We start from the raw sequence: 23,286 nt of genomic DNA on the forward strand, positions 1-23,286 counted from the left end.
CAATGAAACTTATTATATTTTGAATTTAACATGCCATTTCTTTTATGACGTGCGCTGACAAGAGATCTCTGGCCTTCTCCATCATAATTATCACTTATTTAATCAGATCAAATTAGCCTAATTCTGTCAATCCCCTTTTTTTCTAAAATAAAACCATGCCAACAAAAACACCGCCCCCCCCCCCAAACACACATTTAATATTAAAGCGCATAATTCAAAATCTATATATCCTTGTAAATGGGAGCCCCTACTTCACAATTTATGTTAGGCCAGCTACCTCTACAAGGGAGAATTTAATTAAAAACGTAGACGATGATTGAAAAAAAAGTCACCTTCACAGAATTTAAATTTTCTTTCAACCCGTTCTTCATTAAATTACTTTCCAGAAAACAATCGTGAGTGAAATACCTCTCAAAAAACACACCGCACAAATTTCTAGTTCTAGAAATTGTAAAGAACCATAACATATGCTGTAAAGTTCTGTACTTACCTTTATCCTAGGGACAGTAACAAGTGCGGTGAACGGCGATCTATGAAAAAATGGAAACATCTGTTAAACAGAGAATCCGTATTGTACAGGTTGTGTAAGAATAATAAACTTCCAATGATTTTGTAATAGGCTACTTATTAAAACCGACTTATGTTAAATTAAAAAAAAATCTTAAACAACTATATATTCATAATAAAGAAGAGGAGCCAAGACAAGTGTGACCGGGAAGACTCCCTCAGTGAATTACACGTATTTGATGGAATAAGGGGTTTTACAGTGTTGTGTGATGTTCAAAACTAACTGTGAATGCTTCTAGACCATATTTTGATGTAGTGCTTGGTGTAATAAAATCCAATTTTGCAGCTATTCAGACTTAGATTGAGTATGACAGGATCCTGATGGACGCAAACGTGCTGCTTACCCAAAGTTAAACTGATATATAGTATATTGTTACCTGAAGAACAAGGGGCCACTGTTATTCGTAAGGTAGGGGACAGACTGGCTTCAACTTCAGCGGAAACTGATGATATGACAAAGCCTATCCTGTCCCCTGAAAGTGCTATCAATAAAAGGACTGAGGAGCTTCAGGCAAGAGTTGATCAATAAGCCAACATCATAATGCATCAGCAACTATTTTCAGGGGATCTGGATAAAAAAGAAAGGGAATGGAATTTGGTAGTTTTGGGAGTGCCTGACGAGGGAGAGGCACTTGATGGGGCCGCGAATGACGGAGAAAAGGTGAGAACAGTCTGGACAGCAATCGGAGAAGAAACCGTCATACGTTCTCAAGAGTTGAAGGAACCTCGAGGAAACGCCCCATTTTGCCCATAATGGGTTCGAAGGCTTCTCGTGATGGAGTTCTTGAAAAGACCAAACGTTTGAAGAAGGGCGCACATTATAATACCTTTTTCATCAAAGGGGACATTCACCCTTCTGTTAAAACTGAATGGAATCGACTTCGTGCCGTTGAAAAGGAGAACGAGAAATCGGACGATGCAGGCTGCACCGTTCATTTAGACCCTAAGGAACGAAAGTTGTATCGAGATGGAGCTATCATCACAGCTGAAATCCTCAGCCGTTTTGAGTAGAAAAAAAAAAAAACTACCGTGTTAGGGCAGTTTCTTAAAGTATGAAAGGTGTAAAAACAAAGCTAGAGAAAAAGTATCATAAACGTTATTAAATTACATTATTAGTTTGAATAAATGAGGTTAAGTTTTCGTTAGTTGTTTCATTTCCTGGTGGTGGTACTTGTGTATTTGTACAGCATTATTTGAATTCTTATATATCGATTATGGATACGTTATTAAGCAAAATACAAGCCAGAGTTTTATCTAATGGAAATACATCCTAGACTGAGCAAATCATTTCATGGCATGTTGAATATGATTAAAGAATCCAATTATTAGAGTGAAAATTTGTTGTATGCTAATATCCCTGTTCCTGTAGCAACTCCGACAGCCTGATCCTGTAACAATTCCGACAGACAATGACAATATTTTGGCTGGTTTGCGGACTAGTACTCAATCATTGGTTTTGAATACCCGTTATACTTTCATGGTGCTTTAATATATCGACAGGGAAATCGTTGGGTGCCTCGCCTGAGATTATTCGTAATGTTAGTGACTTTAATGCTGACCAGGATGTTACTACCTTCAGGCCACGCCACCATCTCTTTTGCATTACATTCATTAAAGGTGAGTGGGTTTCGTTATTATCGCGCGCACGTCATTTGGGTGATCATGCTGTATTGTATTCTACTATGAAGCATAATAGATATATCAAAAGGTCAATTAGGTAAGAACACCTAAGTAAGAGCACATTTTCACAATCTCTATATTTTATCAGTTACCGGAGTTTGAGAAATAACTTTGACGACTCTGTAGGAAAAGTCAGTGAAATTTCGTATAAATGTTCTGAGATGAGTAGGATTCGTAATGCCAATGTGAATATCGATATCGTAGACAGATCGGGAAAGACGAATGCACTATAAAGATGAGGCCCAAATATTGCCGGCAAGCAATAAAATGGAAAAGTGAACTTAACACACCAAACAGTGATAATGTTCCCTCTGATCAGTAGTTTAAAGAGTGTTTTGAGGAGATACTTAACTCACTAAATGTTGAGAAATGCGACTTTGGCGAGCTGGAGACTCATATGTCAATTACAGTTTTAGATGACACGATCACAGCTTGGGAAGTGTCGCAACAGGTAAAGAAAATCAAACCTAATATACCATGTGGTCTAGTTGGTTTAGGTCAGGTAACTTGGAGTGTGACAACTGCATCTCTTTATAATTGTAATTTTGTATCAAGACGTTACCCTCATTAGCCCGACTTTGTTGCCATTTTTAAACAAGGTTGCCGATCACTGGTACATAAATATCGAGGTATAAGTGTTATCAACTGTATAGCTAAGCTTTATGATAGGGATCCATTTCCAGTGCCTTAAACAACTGTTGGGTGAAAGTATACTGTTCATCATTTTTGAAGCGAAATCATTCAAGTAAAACTAAGAGAATGATTAAACTGGCGTGGAAAAAACAAATTCAAAAATTCCTTGAAACCACGGGATCCCAGTGCAAACTTCAAGTAGTTCCTAACCCAGACATTTTTTATTTATTTAATTAATGTTTTCATAAAAGTGTAAAAATTGACACAACATCGGGAACACAACTGTCTCTGTAAGCTTCTCACACATCAAAACACTTTTGAGAATCATTTAAACAACGAGGGAAGCATCTATACTCCAACATTTAAAATTGCAAATACAAATCATCAGTAGTATCATCCTGGTAAAATCTGATCGCATAACTTTTAGAAAAGTGTGTTTAGTACAAATATGACGACTAAAAAACATCAAAAGTCGTTATAGTATCTCAGGGCTAATCAAATCACCAATAATGGATATCAGCATAACGATACAATGTGTTCAATTACACATCACATTTTTAAATAACTGATATTAGGAACTGAAATTACGATATTTAAAAATCTCTCTTATTATGTCCGCCATTTCAAAAATGATCATAAACCATTCCATAAATGTTCTCTTAACATCATCAACTTTCGTTACAATATTTTTTTTCATGCTTATATTTTAGTGACTGATTTACAACACTATGAATTACGAAGCAAAACGCTCTATGCAAGATTTTAGTTATTAATTATGTAAGAAAGAACTCAGGTGGGAACGGGAATATGCTCTATCATCATTCACGAAAGAAATGGGAAAATCCAGTAACAGGACAAGCAGTCAGCCGAGCAGAAACTTATGATTCCAGCCGTGCTCCAAGTTTTAGAATAAATTCACTTAAAACTTAGGCTTCCATTTGTACGTAAAAGAAAGAGTAAAAGTTATAAGAATAAGTAAAAGAATAAGAAACGAAGGAGCGCGGAATACCAAAATATGACACGGAATATGCTTTAAAGGCGAAACTGGTTGGAGAGCTTGATCTCTTGACACTTGAATAAAAGAAATGCTAAGAGTTAACTTTTCCAGCATGCATTAGACGCAACGCAGACCTCTGAAGACGAAGCACCTCGACGGAATTCTGTCACTCCCATCCCTCCAACCCACAATTATCATTTTCTTCAGTAAATTACAATATAATAATCCTCCTCCTAATTGGCCGTGAATGCCTTGATGGACAGCGTAATTAGAAGTGCCAGTCAGAATCATCACAGCAAAATATATATAATACGTGGCCATTTGACGTTATTACTGACAGTTTTTATTTAGCATACAAGACATCAGTGCGAGCTGTTGAGTTTCAGATAAAACAAAAATACTAGCTTTATATTTGAGATTTCTAATTAACCAGAGCTAATCATTCAGAGCCAAAGTTACTGATGCTGGGAAAATCATAATAGCACAACAGGAGGCTCCCCTTTTACACAAAAAGAGAATAATTAGATAAGTAAAAAAACGCCCATTAATGAAAAAGATATTACGTATATACAAAGTAACACGAAGGGAGAGATGCCGATAAAGAGGTTCTTTTTATAATAGGCTGACATTTGTCACTGTAAGCTCTGGTTTAGTGAGCAAATGAACGTAAACAGGAAGTTTGTGCGTAATCGTGAAAGCTGTTAAAAATCTACTGGCTTTAGCAAAGTGTCACAGTGTATGAGCTGAAGGCCAATAGGGCAAACAAACGAACAGTGCAGACAAAGCCTCCTCCATACACAACAATTTAATAGAATAGCCTAAACCATCTTTTTCTTCCTGTCCTTTATGAAGTGAATAGATCAACATGGAAAGGGGGTCCTGGCTCTCTCAAACCTGGCGTCCTTCCTATCTAATTCACACTTTTTCTTCTTAGCAAGATCTTCGGCCTTAACTTCAAGGATTTTTCAGTCTACCTACGTATAGCAGCTGAGAGAAAGGATTACAAATACGACTCAATAGATGGACAGATACTTACAAATGGATATACTATTAATGGTTCCTGTCAGACGGGAACAGCAGCACACAAGTAATACAAAACGTAATCTCAATCTCATTAACAAAAGAGAGACGGGCTGTGCACGAAATACTTTCGGATAATCTCTACATATTTGCGTTTTCTGTCACTGATGCAAACTATTATCGTCACTCACTCAGTAGCGAAGCATAGGAAAATTATAAGTAATATAAAAATGGAATATGAAAAAGAATTGTGTAAAATCTTGCTAATACCTCTGATATAACTTTACCACGGTAAACAAGTAATTAATTCCTTTAATTTTCTGAAAATTGACTGAAAACAGAAAACTGTAATGCCAAACGTGAAGTAAGAGAACACTATCTTTCAAAGGAAACTAAATTATGACACTGATTAATACAACAGAAAGACTTTTCGTGCGACAGGTTAACGTACTGCTGGAAACCATATAAACGCAAACGGTGTTAAAGATGGAATAAGAAATTCGGGAACGGTGCCTTAAAACGAGAATTCCTAGAAGTTCGGGAATTTCATCAGGAAAAAATTACTTGAGAATAATCATTTACCTTTTAATTCGAGTCTATGAACACAAACTACATTTGCTTTTACTGAGTTCACGTATTTTGTTGCTCAACACACAGCTGTAATTCTACATTACTGTCTCTGATAAAATTCGGTAAGGAAAAAGAAGGAAAAAGGACGAAACCGGTTATGGAATTGCCACGTCACAAAGTGTGTTATGGACGTTCTGAAAACCAATGGTGCGAAAAAATGCCACTATTCCACATTTTGCTTTTCCATTGTACAAAAGAAAAAATGTGGTTTCTTTTCCTTTCGACGCTCCACTGTTGGGGAGATATGAAATACCCCATAATCGCTCGAGCCTCCCAAAAAATGGACTATTGCACAAGGGGTCATCCAGTTATGTTAAGCCTCAGTGCAGAATCAAGGGAAAATTCTCTTATTTTTTCGGTCTTTCTTTGGCAGTCTGGTGTATCTCAGCAGATTTAGCAAAACAAAAATTTGCGTTTACTCCCATTGTCTTGAAAATATATTACCAGTTTTTTTTTTTTTATTCTTTCAGCAATGTTATAACTATTTCAAATAGGTTTAAAGATTTGATCTTTCTTAATCTCCGAATATTTTCCACATTATAAAACCTAACTGATCCTTCACAATATTTCTTACAAGTGTTTCGAACATATTTCTCGCAACTAGTGCACTAGCCAGTCAACTGAACTCACCTTCAAACTTGATATCCAATAATAATAATAATAAAAAAAAAAAGTACTAACGCTTACGAACCAAATCTCTATGGAACTTCCCATTGTTGCCACATACTTTTATATTCACCAGTTGTTCGCTATAAGGCTTTGAAAAATATAACTCTTCTTTCAGTCTTTCATTTTCCCATTTTACTTTAATGAAACTTACTCTACAAGTTGATGGTGCTTCTGAATTTCTCTACAGAAATGCTAGAGGAGGTTAAATAAAAGTAATAAGGAGATTAAACTATCAACACCGGCATTACATAAAGCTATGGACACTTAAGTGTTACCACTGCAGCATACGACTTACTAAGCGCTTCCCGAAGTTATAGATGAATATAACTAAACTTTTTTTTAAAATTGAGAATAAAGATTTGGAAGCGTTAACGAGAAATGGATGTTCAGAAAAGAGTACGGGGTAAAATGCCCTTCAAAAACTGACATTTCACCCATAGAACAAATGGTATAGGTTCTGACAAATATTCTGAAGACCAGAGGCCTCTATATGCCATAGTTTCTGCTATCCATAACAAAAATGGTAAATCTAGGGGTTTTCATTGATCAGTTAAAAAGTTAAAAAATATGTCATATTATTGAAAAAATCTGGTAAAATAGTCACCATAATCCTTGGTACCTAACTTCTATGTATTATCAAAATTAGAAGGGAATAAGGATAAGAATGACACTGATAATCATATGCATTCTGAGAGTATTTTTAATGATGTCTCATAACAGCATTGCAACTGATCAAACACTGAATTAAACCCCATTAAGGTTCTAGCACAATTAGATAATGCCAACAATTTTCTTTGGCCAAGCTGCTTGGGAAGGAATGCCCCCTTGGAAGTACTAATCACAATTACTAAACTTCCTTTCACCTGATATGGCATTATTAGTGGTTTATGCACGCTAAACATGAAGTCTCAACTTTCTATAGTCTATATGCTATGGTCAAGATTCCAGTTAATCTCGTATAAGTTACATTATAAATGCCTAATTCATAACTTTGAAAAACTCACAAAATCTCCAATATTTCTATCCTAAATTAGAGTTCTTACATTCCAATTGCCAATTTTGATAACACTTTTAGTATGAATAAAGAATTAGGAGATCGTGGAATTCTTAGCATACTCTGTCCATTTAAGAGCTGCACGGGACTTACGGCCATTTCTCTTCTGTCAGAGTCTATCAAGGTTTCTTTGGCTAATTACATGAACACTTCGCCACTGTGTTGCAATTACAGTTGGCAGCTAACTTGCCAGCATGCCAACGCAGAAAGGCACAGCTATGCTCAGACCAATCGCAAACCAGCGTCCTTCCCAGCCATTTCACTATTGAAGGAGTTGATCTTCCTGAGAAGCAAACAGTCACCATGCTCCTAAGGGCAATGATCTGTGTGGGCAGAGGGTGATCACTCACTCACTCACTCACATTATATTGTTCCGTGAACATTTGCATTGAAAGTTTCATTACGTTGTTGGAAATAATCGTGTGACTGCGTAATCATATCTAATTTTGAAACAGGTCTCATTATATATATATATATATATATAATATATATATATATATATATATATATATATACACGTATCCTTTATCTTTCTATCTTTCTATACATAGATAGATTAGATATGCCTACGCAATCACACGATTATTTCCAACAACTTAATGGTGTATAGATATATATATATATATATATATATATATATATATATATGTGTGTGTGTGTGTGTGTGTGTGTGTGTGTGTGTGTGTGTGTGTGTGTGTGTGTGTGTGTCGGCATAATAAACTAATGTAACGATGGTGCCTTTTCCCTTCGCCTTCGAAATTATATATTATATAATATACACTTAAATGATACCGGTTTCTAAATCAGATATGCCTACGCAATCACACGATTATTCCCAACAACGTAATGGTACTTTCTATGCAAATGCTCACCGAACAATAAAACCATCAGAGGATGCAACTGCAAAATGTGCTCTGCAGCGCCCACGTTCTCGCATTGTCGAGCAAATATAGACAAGGCATAACCTCCTTTTTTCTCTAAACGCATCGGGTATATTCGAAAATTATTAGCGAAATAGGCAATTGGAATTGTCACTAAAACCTGATAAATAGTAGTTTATTACTGGCGTTCGCTAGGGAATGGGCCGCGCTAATCACTTTAGCTGCTTGGCACCACACTTTTTTGCCAATTCCGTTCTTTTTTGTTTCCCCCGGCTGTATCAGCTCTAACCCCCCACCACCATCTCTCTCTCTCTCTCTCTCTCTCGATGGTCAAACGTCCAATTGCTGCCCCCTTTCCCAGGTATCAAATGAAATTTCGGTTCTTTTGCTGTTTCTCCCTTCATTCCTATTTTCACTTTTACGCGAGTCCCTGACACATTTGTTTTCGCCCTGTCTCTTTCCCTTTCCCTCCCATTAACAGCGCTGCCCCTCCTCTAATCTATTCTGCTCAGGCAGACCCTTCCTCCTAGCTCTCATCATTACTATCATCATCACCGTGACACTCCTTCAGGGGGTTTTCAAGCTCCTCAAAGGTCAATGCATCAATCACAAAGCATATTTACAATAATATGCCCTAATAAGTACCGCCATGTTCGATAACCAAGAGGAAAAATATCAGTAAAAATGGAATGCATAGCCTATAGAAGCTAAGATTTACAAATTAACCTATTAAAAAATCTCAACATCGTACTATCACACAACATTTATGAAGTGTCCAAAAAGCAGGATTCTAAAACGTTTTGTAGCATAATATAACTATAATTGTAGGTACTGTTCTCGAAAATGGTACTTCCGTGTTATATTGTATGTATGTTGTCAGTATGTGATCCTTTTTTGTTAAATATTATCATTAAATTAAATTTTTTCATATTTGTTAAACCTAGTTTTAAGTTTCACTTGTCGTTTGACCACATCTCTGGTATAACAACTGTTTGCTTGTTATTAACATTCGTGTTTATCTTTAAAGAGGTTGTGTGAGTGGTCCCTCCCCTGTGGATAAGGGGCGGTAACTTCTTGGCTTATGGGAGGAGAACAGGCAGTCGATCTCTGGACCTTGTCACTTTTGGATGATTTTTGACCTTGCTTCGTGCACTAAGAGCACTGCCGTCTCTTGCTTCGTGGTGGTTGCAGCCTCTATTGGTGATTTGCCCATATCTGCAGGACCCGAGGATTATTGAATATCCGGTTTCTTCAGATTGGAAGATCTCTCCAGATAACATATCTGGACGTCCTTGGGATTCACCGTACCACCTCTGGTTCAGTTATAAAGCCAAGGGAATCTCGCTGTCCCATGGTAAGGTTGTTTGATATCTTTTTCATTGATCACGGCTGTGATTCTGTTGAGACTGCTCGATTGGGCCCCGAGTTAATCAACCACCTGTGGTACCACTCCTCCAGACGTGGAGGATTCTGTATTCTTCAAAGAGAATAATAAGCATTTTGAATATGAAGCTTTTTGGTGACAAGTTTGGTATTAGCCTGTAATCGTCAGGATATTCTTTCTTTTTTATTTCCTCTTCCTTTCTGGGCCCCCTTATTTTGCTTTGAGTGTGTTGGTTATGCTATCTTAGTTTGTATACGTGTGTTGAATTGTTATTAAGCGTGACAGTAGTTCATTTATTTCCTGTACTCAAAGTGGTTCACGTGTATTTTCTGTCTGGTTATTTATGTATTAAATTTATGGTTTTTCATTGTGTTTATTTACTCCTTCCTTGAATTCATCCTTGCACTTTGAAAATTAGTTTGTGGTATGATTCCACCTTATTGTGGACTTCATATCAGTGGTATATGGATACTTGAAGAGAAAATTGAATAGAGTATTTTGGTGACGGTAAAACAATGTATATACTGCACCGCAAATCATTACATTCTGTACTTACTGCATGCCATGCACCATCCATAAATTCTATTAATGGCTTCTTAAATTTAGTCTGATTTTATATTTATTCGTCTTAGGTTATTATAATTCTTGATCAATTACATTGCTAGTAACAAAATGAGGGAGAACAAACGCAATCAAAATATCTTCAATCCAGTGCATGTTCTGCAAGAACGTCTAGAATACGAAAACGCAACAATATCCTAAGCAGATCGAAAAAATGTGGATAAAAAGCTCATCCAGTCAGAACTTTCAGATATTAAGTAAAATAATCTTTATCCGCCATACACCAAATAGTGAAAATTTAATGACGAATAAAAAGATCAACAAAACGAGATTTGGCTGAAAATAACACGAAAGTCAAAATACAATCACATTCTTGCCAATATTTGTAAAAGCACACAAAGATTTTATTTCCTAATATAACCACATTGTTGCCAATGTTCGTAAAAGCATACGATAAAGACTATTTCCTAATATAGCCAGTCTTGCCAGTCTTTGTGCAAAAACGTGACACAGGTTTTATTTCCTAATGTATTCACAATCTTGCCAATGTTTGTGAAAAACACGATAATGATTTGATTTTTTAATAACAAGCGTAATAACTCTATTCTGCTCATGACTCGCTGTTTTCCTCATGTATATATTGCACAAAGTCAAATGTTCAACAAACAATGCAGGCATCTTGAAATGTCGAAGACAAATTATGTATGAGGATTCTATTCTCGTGATGACATTTATTCGGTAAAACCGTCAGTAAAATTTTACTTTGGAAGTGCACTTAATTTTGACATTCTTCTAACATGTAAAAGTTTTGATCCTTGCATTTTTATGGTAATCTAAAAAAGGCGTACTAATAACCACTGTAGTAATAGTTAATTGTTTATCTGTTTTTCGGCAAAGCAATAGCAGTTTAAGTTTTCAATGATTACAAGAGTAAATTTCTCTACCTTGGGAAAGCTTAGTTTTTACATGACAGACTAAACGAATGCATGCAAATCTCTTAATATATGGAAACAGCTGTCATCTGTTCTTATAACATTTCTTTATGCAGCTACGAAATCGATCGAAGCTCGTAAAGCAGCCCATTATAAAAACTGCAACATAGTTCTCCTTTCATATTTTTCTCTCTCCATTACTGAGCCGAAATGCTTTAATGTTTTCTCCATTACTGAAATTATTCAGAATGATTTAGATTCTTCAAATAAGAAGTATATGTCAAATCTAACCTAAGGACAAAAGCGTCCGATAATTCATGCTTTTATGGGTTCGCCCCTTAGGATGGATCTTTAAAGAGGTAATATATCGACCAATCAATAAATCGCACTGAAAGAGATCCATTGAGGGCCAAAATTTATCGGGCATAAATAACTCGGAGACTGGAAACTCCTATTGCTTTCCTTCGCATCCAAATAAAATAATGCAATTACTCTCCATGAATAGTAGCGCTATAAATAACAATTATAATAAGTCCATAAATAACAATTAAAACATGGCGTCGTATTTTACCATTCTCTGAAAAGCGTCGCACAACAGACGTCCCATGATGATTCAACACAGAGTCGAATCGATTACTGTAATTGATATACCCCATTGAACCAGGATAATTATAATCAAGAGTTTAAATATATATCGCACAAGGATAATGTCTTTGGCAGTAAAACATCAACCATCGCTGCTTCCTGTTTGGTCATTTCTGCCTTCCATCCCTGAAACTTCAAGCTCACAAAGAAAAGGATGGATAAAAATCCTCAGAAGGAAACAAAGTGAATGTCTATATTTTCTCCCCCTTCAAAAATATACCTTTCTATCACTCAAGAATTTATTACTACGGTGACTGGGAGACAGAAATTTGAAGTTTATCTTTTTCTATGGGAATTTCACGGGTCTCTTTGACATATCTAAGTTATTCCCAAGGTATAGAGAACTGGATATAGGAAAATAATAGTGGTTTAATAATCATGAATATAAAATAAAAGTCACGTGTTTATATGTATGTATATGTACTCTATATATATATATATATATATATATATATATATATATATATATATACATATATATATATATATATATATATATATATATATTATATATACATATATATGATATATATATATATATATATATCGGTACACACACGCGAGTATATACATAAACGGTAAATCACCATATAACTTGTAAACATTTCTTGTTTGTATTTCCTTCGTTCATGGTGGAACTTTATACAGGAAAAATTGATTAAATTCCGTCTCACTAAATATGCAAATTCCTCGCAAGAATTTAGTTAGACGAGGATAAACTATTTTATCCGTGGAGCGGAATATGTAACTGTAGCGTCAGTCAGTAAATTTAGCGAAACGTAATTTACTAAAGGCTTCAAAGACAACCAAATACTGAAAACTCGTTTCGTTACGCAGAATTCCTTAATGAAATTACAGTAATGCGTGACCAATGTCAAGATAAACTGCGGAGGCCACATTAATGCATACATTTTTTAACAGGCGTTTCAAACCAGTCGTGATCACTGATCGAATACCATCAATCTGATGGAGCACCTCAACAATAACTAGATATTTCACGGAAATTTATAGCCCTCAATTATACCAGCAAACTGAATTGGTACCCAATTACAATCACGTTCACTTTATACATTAGCTTCGCAAACGTCGGATCTTTCCTAGATAGTGACCCCCAAGGGTTTCGGCGGTCGTTATCTAGGACTAATATTTCTTGGGGGTCATTATCTTTATGACATTTACACGGTATTGTTTATCATTTTAAGATCATTCCCAAAGGGCTTGTACTAACATGCCGGACAGGTGGATATATACCGGGTTAAAACCCGTAGTCACTATCTACGAGAGATCCCAGTAAGGATCGCTAACTATCTAGGAAAGACCCCTGAAGGGGTGTCTCACTATCTAGGAGAGACCCAGTAGGGGTGTCTCATTATCTAGGAGAGACCCCAGGGGTGTCTTACTATCTAGGAGAGACCCCCGTATGAGTCGCTCACTATCTAGGAGAGACCCCAGTAGGGGTCGCTCACTGTCTACGAGAGATCCCAAACGTTAATGACAAGTCAAACTCTGTTCTAAAACATGCCGGTCTTAAAAATAATCTCTTATTTACTTCTATATTAGCCAAACTACACAAGCTGCTTTTTTTTTTATTCCTTTTCTTTTTTAAATAATCAAAAAGATTTAACTCTTTACACTATGACTGTGTCGCTTTGTTGACGTCTCTGACCTAAAAATAAAAAAATTTCGCTACAGAATAACTTTTTCAAGTCACGATTTAAAACTCATGTAAACATTTTAACTTTATTTAACTGTAAACATATATAAAGAAGCCATTATAAATATTCTGAATGATACTGCTACGATTCATAACACGCTTTTCGTCCAGTTTCAAAATTTTATCTTATTCCTAAGTAGGTTAGATTATAAATATTTGATGAGCGCACAATAAAATTTTCTACTACTCCGAGCCCGGCTTGGCGTTTCTATCCTACATCAAGATGGCGGCGATGGCGTGATCTCCCGTAACACTTGTTGAATGGCTGTGGCCATTTTACTTTTTTTATGTGATCGCTGGGGATAAATACCAGCGGTCTTCTACGAACATTTGTAATACCATCAAGACTGCACGATGATGAACAGCACATACCCCCTATGTGAATTCAGTATTGTACCAGCATCCTTGGTTATGCATACTCCTAGTAAATTATGCAGACATAAAAAACTACCATTTCACAACCGCCCACCCCACCCCAACCAAAAATTTCGATACTTTGGGTCCTAAATGACCGTTCTTGACAAATGATCGATATGATCACGTGAAGAGGAATGAAAGTTATCTGATCAAAACGGGATGTAAATACATTGATAAAAATTCACTTCAATAATTCATTATAACGCTTCATGCCAGAAGTAATCGCAAAGAACAAAATGGAACCCGCAATTCAAGTTTGGTATACAATAACCTAAGAACAACCCAGGAAGAACTATCATTCACCTCTGCCTTCCAGCCAAGATAAAGGGCATAAAAGCTTACATTACGGCTAGAAATACATGTTTGTTTTATTTTGAGATGGCGCACAACAAATAGTCCGACATTCTGAACTTGGGTACTCGTATTTCAGAATTAGCATAGAAATATTTGTATTCAGCGGTATGAGAAAACGGCCTTCCAATGCCTGCAGGGTCGAGTATTTTAAGAATTCGAAGCTAGAGAAATGTACCTTTCAATAAGATATATATCGCACACATAACATCCGAAGTTTTGTGAATACAAAAATGCGGACATTGTCTCATACATACATAATATATATATATATATATATATATATATATATATATATATATATATATATTATACGTGGTTGTACGTATTTTTGTATTTATGTAGGTGAAATATGATCAATTTATATATATTTTTATATATTATAATATAATATCTATATATATATATATATACTTTACTATATAATATATATATTATACGCGTGGTTGTACGTATTTTGTATGTAGATGTGATACATACATTTAACTATTAATAATAGTAGTATATATTACTACTAATATATACTTATTATATATACTATATAACTATAACTAAACACCATATGTGGTTGTACGTATTTTTTTATGTATGCGAATATATACATTTTATAATATATATATTTATATTTATATATATATATATATAATATATATAATATATATATATGTATGTATATATATATCAAGATTTTAAGCCAGAACTAAGGATAATAAAGTCTTTTCACAAAGTTTCATGCATCTTTGTCTATATGCAAGTTGCCCCTTCCAACTGGAAGAATCCATTCTCTACATTCTCTTGAAAAAGCTATCTCTTCTCCCATTGGTTGTTGGAATTACCCCCTACAGGGCCAAGAATTCAAAAGGATTGGGAGCCAGCGGCTCAGCCTCAGAAGAAAACCAGACCTACGACAGGTCAGATCGCCTTCTGCACCCACGAGACGCCACCTTCTCTTCCCCCTCCCCCTTTTGTCTGCTTCACCCATGCTCTCTGGGAAGCCCCAAGTATATTTTTACAGTTCCATAGTGCATGGAGACATCAAGGAGAAGACCACCAGCCCTTAATATCCCGGTACTGAAAGAGGAGTTCCAGTTCAGCCAGGGAATTGTTTTACCTTCATCTGTATTTCATTTCCTTTTTCCAAGGCGACTTGTGTAGTTTCTCATTCCCCCATCTGGGCTCAATTCTGTAATTACTCCCTGTGATACTAGTAACATTCCCCTAGTGAATTCAAGCAACAAAATAGTTCTCTTTGTGTAAATTTCCCAGTCATTCATTCCCCCCATGAGTGGCCTTTTGATTGAAAGAAAGCAGTGTGTAACGTTCGCCCTCGTGTGGCCCCCGCCTTATGCGTGTCCTCTATTTGCAAACAAACACTGTGCCTGATTGCGGTAGGTGTTGGAAATCCTTGGAGCAAGCTTGCAATTTTAATCCGTTCGCGCAAAATCTCTGAACGCCGTGACTGGATTGCTCCAGCCACATGTTCCGGTGGATCGACATAGCGAAACCCCCTTTTTTTTAGTCTCCTGGACCTCTGTAAATTCATGTAAATACAGTGCATTTAAAACTAGATTCCTTTAAAACTAGAGTCCAGCTTTTATGTAAATTCCTCCTTCCTCAGTAATATCTGCCTTATGACTGAGTAGTTTTTTTTCTCTTTGTTTTGATCCCTCGTCCTCCATTAAAGGCCAAATTTTTCAGTGTTAATTATATTTCCTAGGAGTGATCGAGTTGAATTCAGAATAATGGCGACCTTACCAGGATTTCAAAGTAGTGATTGTTACGCTAAAATCATGAAAGAAACAAATCTGAATTCCTTAATATTTTTATGAGCAAGCTAAAGAAAGGTTTCCAAATTCTCCACAACAGGAATACGGTATATTTTATTTTATTTTCTAGTTATTTGTGTAGAACTAGGTATTCTAGTTAGGGATATATAAATCTGACTGCCTTTTTCACAATAGGAAATAGACCACTTGCAGGCCAATAGACCACAGCTCGAGAGAGAAATTTTAATGTGATGAGCAACTGCATAAAGAATCGAGGTTAGGGAGTAAGTTTCAAAATGGAAATAAGAACCATATTTCGTGAATTGCTAGTTAATCGTGAATCCCACGTTGTAAAGATATTTCGTGTTTCATTTTTTTATGTGAATCAACGTGCGCTCTCTCTCTCTCTCTCTCTCTCTCTCTCTCTCTCTCTCTCTCTCACTGGCGCTCGTGGCGCTCACAGATCTAAAAAGGATAGGATTTTAAATCCCCCGGCCACGTGGCTCAAGCCTATCTATTGCCCTGTCCATTAACAAAGGAATAGATGAGTCAATAAGTCTGAAAAGAAAAACAAAGTGTTAGCGTAAAAAATTCTTAACGTTAGGATAAGCAAAATTAAAGGTAAACATTTTCCTTTTCGTTATTTTCTGTGCAGATTGTAATAATATAAGGGCAAATACTTTTGCATTTCGAACAAGGGCATATGTTACCTTAGCGTAGTTCCAACACGTCCTTGAAAACATTTGTGATTCATTCATGGTTGTCTAGACGACCCGTGTGCGGCTTAATTCTCCAGGGTTTTAAATTCGCGGAAAAGACGGTCTTAGTTTCGCAAATGTTAGGGATAAGAACGGGGTTGTGAGGAGGCGGTATATTTATATGGGGTGAGAGATCTTTATCCTGGTTTTTCCTCTTCCCTTTTAATGTGTACGAGCTAGCGTTACGAATTCTGAGCAAAGCTAGGTTCAAGGGTAAGATTATCCAGGGATTTGCATTGGTAGAAAAGGAAAAAATATATTTTATCCACTTCCCGTCTCCGTCCTCGAGACAATATACATAAAAAACAAAACAAAAGGGAGATCCCATATACATTTTTTATTATCAACTGTATTTGCCACGTTTTTATGTGAGGTTCTGTGAATTTCGTGACCAGATTTTTTCTTTTTATTTACAAAGCCTGCATCATCAAATACGTCGCCTCTGGTCTTTGACATCTTCACCGTTGGTTCCATTAGGAGACATATGCACAGCATGTTTGCTGCTAAGTGATTTTTCACTATTGCCACTTTAGCGGAAGAACTTAAAATGCTACTAAATATCATTCCTGAAGAAACATCTGAGAAGGCAGTATGGCGAATCCTCCATAACATGGGTTTCCAGTACAAAACATCCCAGCGGAAAATGTACCTAAGGAAAGAAACTTTGGACGTCGTTTGCCGCCGAGTTGATGCTCTACGATCCCTCCAGCAACATCGTGATGAAGGAAGAGAAGTAGTGTATGTCGATGAGACGTGGTTTACGACGAGAATGCAACATAGCAAGGAGTGGGTGGACACCTCTCAATCTGTCACTAGTGCCACCTACAGCCGGCAGGTGCCACCAGGAGAAGGAGAGAGGTTTGTGGTGGTAGCAGGTGGTTTTGTTGTGGTAGCTAAAGGTTTTGTAGAAAATTCATTTTTATGCTTCCCTGCGAAAAATAAAACCGGCAACTACCATGGAGAAATGAATTCAGAGATATTTATTTGGTGGCTAACATCACAGCTCCTGCCGTCACTTGAGGATCCTTCGGTGCAGGTGCTAGACAACGCCCCATACCATAGCCATTTGACAGGAGATAGCCAATGCCCAACAACAGCTACAAAAAAAGGAGGATTTGGTTAACTGGCTCAGGTCTCGAAAAATACAGTATCCAGCTCACGCAACACGCCCTGAGCTTCTAAAGATATGCAGGGGCAACCGGTCGAAACCAGTTTACATTGTGGATAATATAATCCGTGAATGGGGCCATGAAGTGGTTCGCTTGCCCCCTGCCCATCCTGAGCTCAACGCCATCGAGCAGGTGTGGGGCTGTATGAAACGACAGGTGCGCTCCTCGTTGCAGCAGTTTACCCGTGCTGATCTCTTTGCCAGGCTTGAAGAGGCCAGGCTTGCTGTAACAGGGGAGACGTGGGCTGGCGCTGTCAGGAGATCAAAATATTTTGAAGATGATTGCTGGCTTTCAGATAATATTCAAGACAGTATAGATCCGGTCATCATCAACATTGATAGTGACGAGGAAAACGATCTTTTCCTTGAGAGTGATGATGAGTAAAATGTATAAGTGTCCATTTCTTGTTTTTTTTTTTTTTCATCCTTCATATATCTATGCTTTCCAGCAATTGGTGATAACATTATTTTGGAAAAGCAAAGCTAATGAATACTTTGATACGAGTATATCAGCTTGGCATGTAGACAATGTCAATGGATTTCTCAAAGTAAGGTTGATTGGTTCATTAATTGAAGTCTTGTATAATTCCAGTGACGAAGTCGCAATGATATTTGTCACATACCTTTTAAGTAATAAAAATAGGTACTGGTACTTATAACGTAAATAAATATATAAAACTATAGGTTGAAATATAATAAATCTTATGTATGTATGAACACACACACACACGCACACATATATATTACATATATATATATATATATATATAATATATATTATATTATATATATATATATATATATGATTTCAAAATTTATCAAATGGCCAATGTCAATGCCCTTATATGAAACATCTTTTAGAAGTCTACCTTCTAAGGAATTCAAGCTACTCTCTCTGGTGAAATTGATATGATAAATTATATCAAACAATGCTCTCTGTCATTTTCTTCCTGGCAATTGATGTATCAAGTAACCTGTGTTGTATGGAAGAATGAGTCCTACAGCTTAACCTAAAGAAAACTATATTTCTATTGCTTTACCAACACTCGCTTGAAGTGCGAAGTGTAGGGTTAGCATGGCATCTTTCATCTCCTGTCATAAGTCTCATTCTTGATCTTCAATGTAAGTGAGTGGGTAAGATATGAAAGGTTGGTCTTGTGTTTAGGTAAAGTCTAAAGTCACGAATCACATTACCAGGTATGCTGAACTTTTACTGACAAAGAATTTCGTATTGCTTGGGGTAGGTCATATGACAATTATCTATGGAGTTAAACAGGCATTTAACAATTCGGGGGATGGGAGGTACAGGGGAAGAAACGTTATACCAACGTCACTGAGGGACGTCATCACTTTTGCGAATGTGTGGGTGGCCAAGACTGGCTTTAGCCTCATTTTCTTAAGTAAAAAAGTTAATGAAATGTAATTGGCAATGCACAGTATTTCCCAAAATTAAGCCATTGTATGAAGCGCTCCCTGCTTTGATATCAGTTATTTTAGGAGTTATTTAAAAAAAAAACACTATTACACGGCCTCTGGAAACAGTTCAGCCAGGGAATTGTTTTATCTTTGTCTGTATTTCATTTCCTTTTCCAAGGCGACTTGTGTAGTTTCTCATTCCCCCATCTGAGCTCAATTCTGTAATTACTCCCTGTGATACTAGTAACATCCCCCTAGTGAATTCAAGCAACGAAATAGTTCTCTTTGTGTAAATTTCCCAGTCATTTCATTCCCCCAATGAGTGGCCTTTTGATTGAAAGTGTAACATTCGCCCTCGTGTGCCCCCTGCCTTATGCCCGTGTCCTCTATTTGCAGACAAACACTGTGCCTGATTGTGGTAGGTGTTGGAAATCTTTGGAGCAAGCTTGTAATTTTAATCCGTTCACGCAAAATCTCTGAACGCCGTGACTGGATTGCTCCAGCTATGTGCTCTGGTGGATCGACAAAGCGACCCCCCCCCTTTTTTTAGTCTCCTGGACCTATGTAAATTCATATAAATACAGTGCATTTAAAACTAGAGTCCAGCTTTTATGTAAATTCCTCCTTCCTCAGTAATATCAGCCTTATGCCAAAGTAGTTTTTTTTTCTCTTTGTTCTCATCCCTCGTCCTCCATTCAAGGCCAAATTTTTCAGTGTCAATTATATTTCCTAGGAGTGATCGAGGTGAATTCAGAATTTTATATATATATATATATATATATATATATATATATATAATATATATATATATATATATAATATATATCTATATATATATATATATATATATATATATATATATATATTATATATATATATATATATTTGTGTGTGAATAAAGCAGTTGCAAAATTAGTGTTGATTGAGCCTTATCAGGTGGGTCCGCAAAAAATTGCGGGGTACTACAGAGATGCGTTGTTACCTTCTGTTTGCTCTTCTTAAGACTATCATGATGAAAAAGTGATGCAGGTGGAAGAGAATTACTACACCGGAATACCCATAAAAAGCTGATGTCAAAAATCAAAACGACTCAAGATTTCTAAGGAATGCCTAACACAAAGTAATGTATATCTCAAGAGTTAGGCCTCAAGATAAATATTGAAAAGACAGAAATGAAGAGGATATAGTTTGCACAATAGGATCATGAAACATTTCAATGAAAAAGGACGATGAAGCTAAGGCTTTCAAATATTTAAGAACTATGATCCCCCAAAAAACGGTCTCTCGACTAAAGAGTTCAGTGAAAGACTAAATAAAACAAATCAAAGAATAGGCAGGCTGCATACGAAGTGGAATTGAACTACACTAAAACTGAATAACTCTAGTACGATCTGTATTGATTTACATACATGAATAACTTATAAAAATGAAACGTCATGTATCTGAAAATCACAGAAATTCCATATTTACTTTTGAAAAAGAATGACGTGTACTCCTCACCATCCCTTGGAGAATAGTACGTGTTGGTGTCATAGTAAAAACGGCTACCTGCGGATGGATCTCTTGGTATAAATACCGCCTCCTCTGTAACTTTTCTCATTCATTACCTATCTGAAGAGAGAGACATCAATCTCTGAATTATAGTACTTACTTTCTATATTTTGGCGTTTTTATGAGCTCCTTTATTTGGATGGAATTCTGTTGTAACAGAACATTTTTACCAGTTATATATATATATATATATATATATATATATATATATATATATATATATATATATATATGTGTGTGTGTGTGTGGTGTGTGTGTATAAAACAGGAGAGTATCCGCTTATGTTTATTTTCCATTATAAACATACGTACGCCTGTGTGTACTCGATGAAAAAATTAACTTTTATGAACAGAACACGCACAAACAACGTATGAAAAATTGGGAATTTAAGTCTTTTTGACGAAAAAGAAATTCAAATAAGCCACCTCTCTCTCTCTCTCTCTCTCTCTCTCTCTCTCTCTCTCTCTCTCTCTCTCTCTCTCTCTCTCTCTCTCTCCAAGCAGAAAAGTGTTCCTCAACTTCTATCCATATGTCGACCCGCCTGTGAAATAACAGTAAATTTTGTATTTTTCTTTCCTTCGCATCTTTTATCCATTTTATCCTTTGTGCTCTCAACGAGATTGCATGCACTTGCATTGCATGATGGCCCCTCGTATCTTGTGCTTATGGATATTGCCTGCGCGTAGTTCCAGTTACGCCCACCCATTGTGAGAGAGTATTGTTTATCCGTGGACGCTGATAACAATTTCTCCTTTCTAACAATTTCTCCTATCATAAGACCTTCAAATTACGTCAAGAATCGGTATTAGTAGACCAACCAAAATCTTCTATAATGGAATAAAAAAAATCGCTTCATTATGGCTATTTCCTACAATTTTCTCATTTTACGACAGTTTTCACTTCTTTTTCATTTTTTGCCAGTCTATTTATTCGAAATGTTACCCCCTTTCGATGCTATACCTTAGGCGAGAAAAATCAGAAAAGAAGCAGGAGTGTTTAATAAGGTGAGCACTGTCATGATTAAATTACTTCCCGAAAGGCCAATAATTCCTAGTTCTAGAATACATTTAATGTTAATAGAGAAATATATCGCCCATCTACTGAGAAATATAATGAAAAGGCATTCTATTTACCATTTTTCTAGTTACATTTAACAAGACAACTTGAGAGCATGAAAGACCATCAACGGCCAGATATGCGACGTGAGTTGACCCAAGTACAAGAATAATTAGTGTATTCCTCGTCAATAAGGAGGCATCAATGGAATAAGGGAGTTAGTCTTGTAACTTCATCCTATATTAAACTACCTAACTAATTTTACTCTATATCTTCTTCACATTCTGGAAAAATAATTTTGCCTAGATTTCCAAGAGTTACAATACTAACAAAATGAGAAAATGAGAGCGAGAGACAAACAGACAAGTGTTGCATATCTCACTGAAAATTGGGATAAAGAAAAAGCATTCTTATCGAATATGCTTCTCGAAGGAAAATATTTAGGTCTATTCAAATAAAAGTTTTAATTGTAAGAAACGTTCTTCGTCACTAACCCGAAAAATGAATGACGAATAATAAAGTCTACGAAATACTAACCGCAGTGAAGGACAATTGAACATGGGTTTAACAATAACATCAAAATGCGGGCAGCTAACGCACCAATGGACCATATCAACAGTTGTAAGAAATGAGTAACTGACGTCCAGAGAAAGAAAGTTCAAGTATGGGGCTGTCTGGATACTCGAATGCTTTAGAATCATCTGTGCTTAATAAAACTTCAAAATCGTTAAGTTCACAAAAAAAAAAATAAATAAATAAATAAAGGAAAAAACAAGAAGCATGAAGCCCAGAATACTTACCTAAACTGAGCAATTATTCACATGAACTAAAAAAAAGGTCAAACTCCTTACTGCTAACACTGAAATATAGCATTAATGACAATTTCAGCATATATAAAGATAACATACGCTTTCCGTAAAGTCAGGAAAATCTAATATCAACGTAAAAATGCTGAGTTTTTATTACCGATATAATTTTCCAGCAAGTAAAATTAAAAACCAAATAATGAATACCATATAGGCCTTCATTATCTCTATTTTCATGATAAAACATTAAAACTAAAAATGTTGAAATAACGACGGATTAAGCAATCATTTACTTTATTCGGCCATTTTCTTTTTACATTAACATCCATTATATATATATATATATATATATATATATATATATATATATATATATATATATATATATATATATATATATTTGTGTGTGTTCGCTTAAAATCTTATACTACCGTGGAGATAGTAAGCGGTACTAGTTAAGCACTTATGACCTACGAAGTGACAGTACTTTGGGATCCTAACCGCTTGCTCCAGAAGCACTTAATGGAAGGTTGTGAAAACCTGCAGGACGAAATCCCCCTTAAGTGGCTCTTTCTCGGGACTGGTGACAACCACAAAACCACAAACGTCAGTTAAGTCTACGTACGTACC

At 36.1% G+C, this 23,286-nt stretch overlaps 1 long non-coding RNA gene across 1 annotated transcript in view; it reads right to left on the minus strand.

The window, feature by feature from the left end:
* Nucleotides 1–485: 485 nt before the first annotated feature.
* Nucleotides 486–23,286, minus strand: part of LOC135220943 (uncharacterized) — a 146,374-nt gene continuing 123,573 nt past the window's right edge. Inside the window, exon 3 of the long non-coding RNA XR_010315831.1 lies at nucleotides 486–530. This is a non-coding gene — a long non-coding RNA (uncharacterized LOC135220943). The remainder of the gene's footprint in view (nucleotides 531–23,286) is intronic.

Source organism: Macrobrachium nipponense, chromosome 20, assembly GCF_015104395.2.
Source record: "Macrobrachium nipponense isolate FS-2020 chromosome 20, ASM1510439v2, whole genome shotgun sequence".
Lineage (NCBI taxonomy): Eukaryota > Metazoa > Arthropoda > Malacostraca > Decapoda > Palaemonidae > Macrobrachium > Macrobrachium nipponense.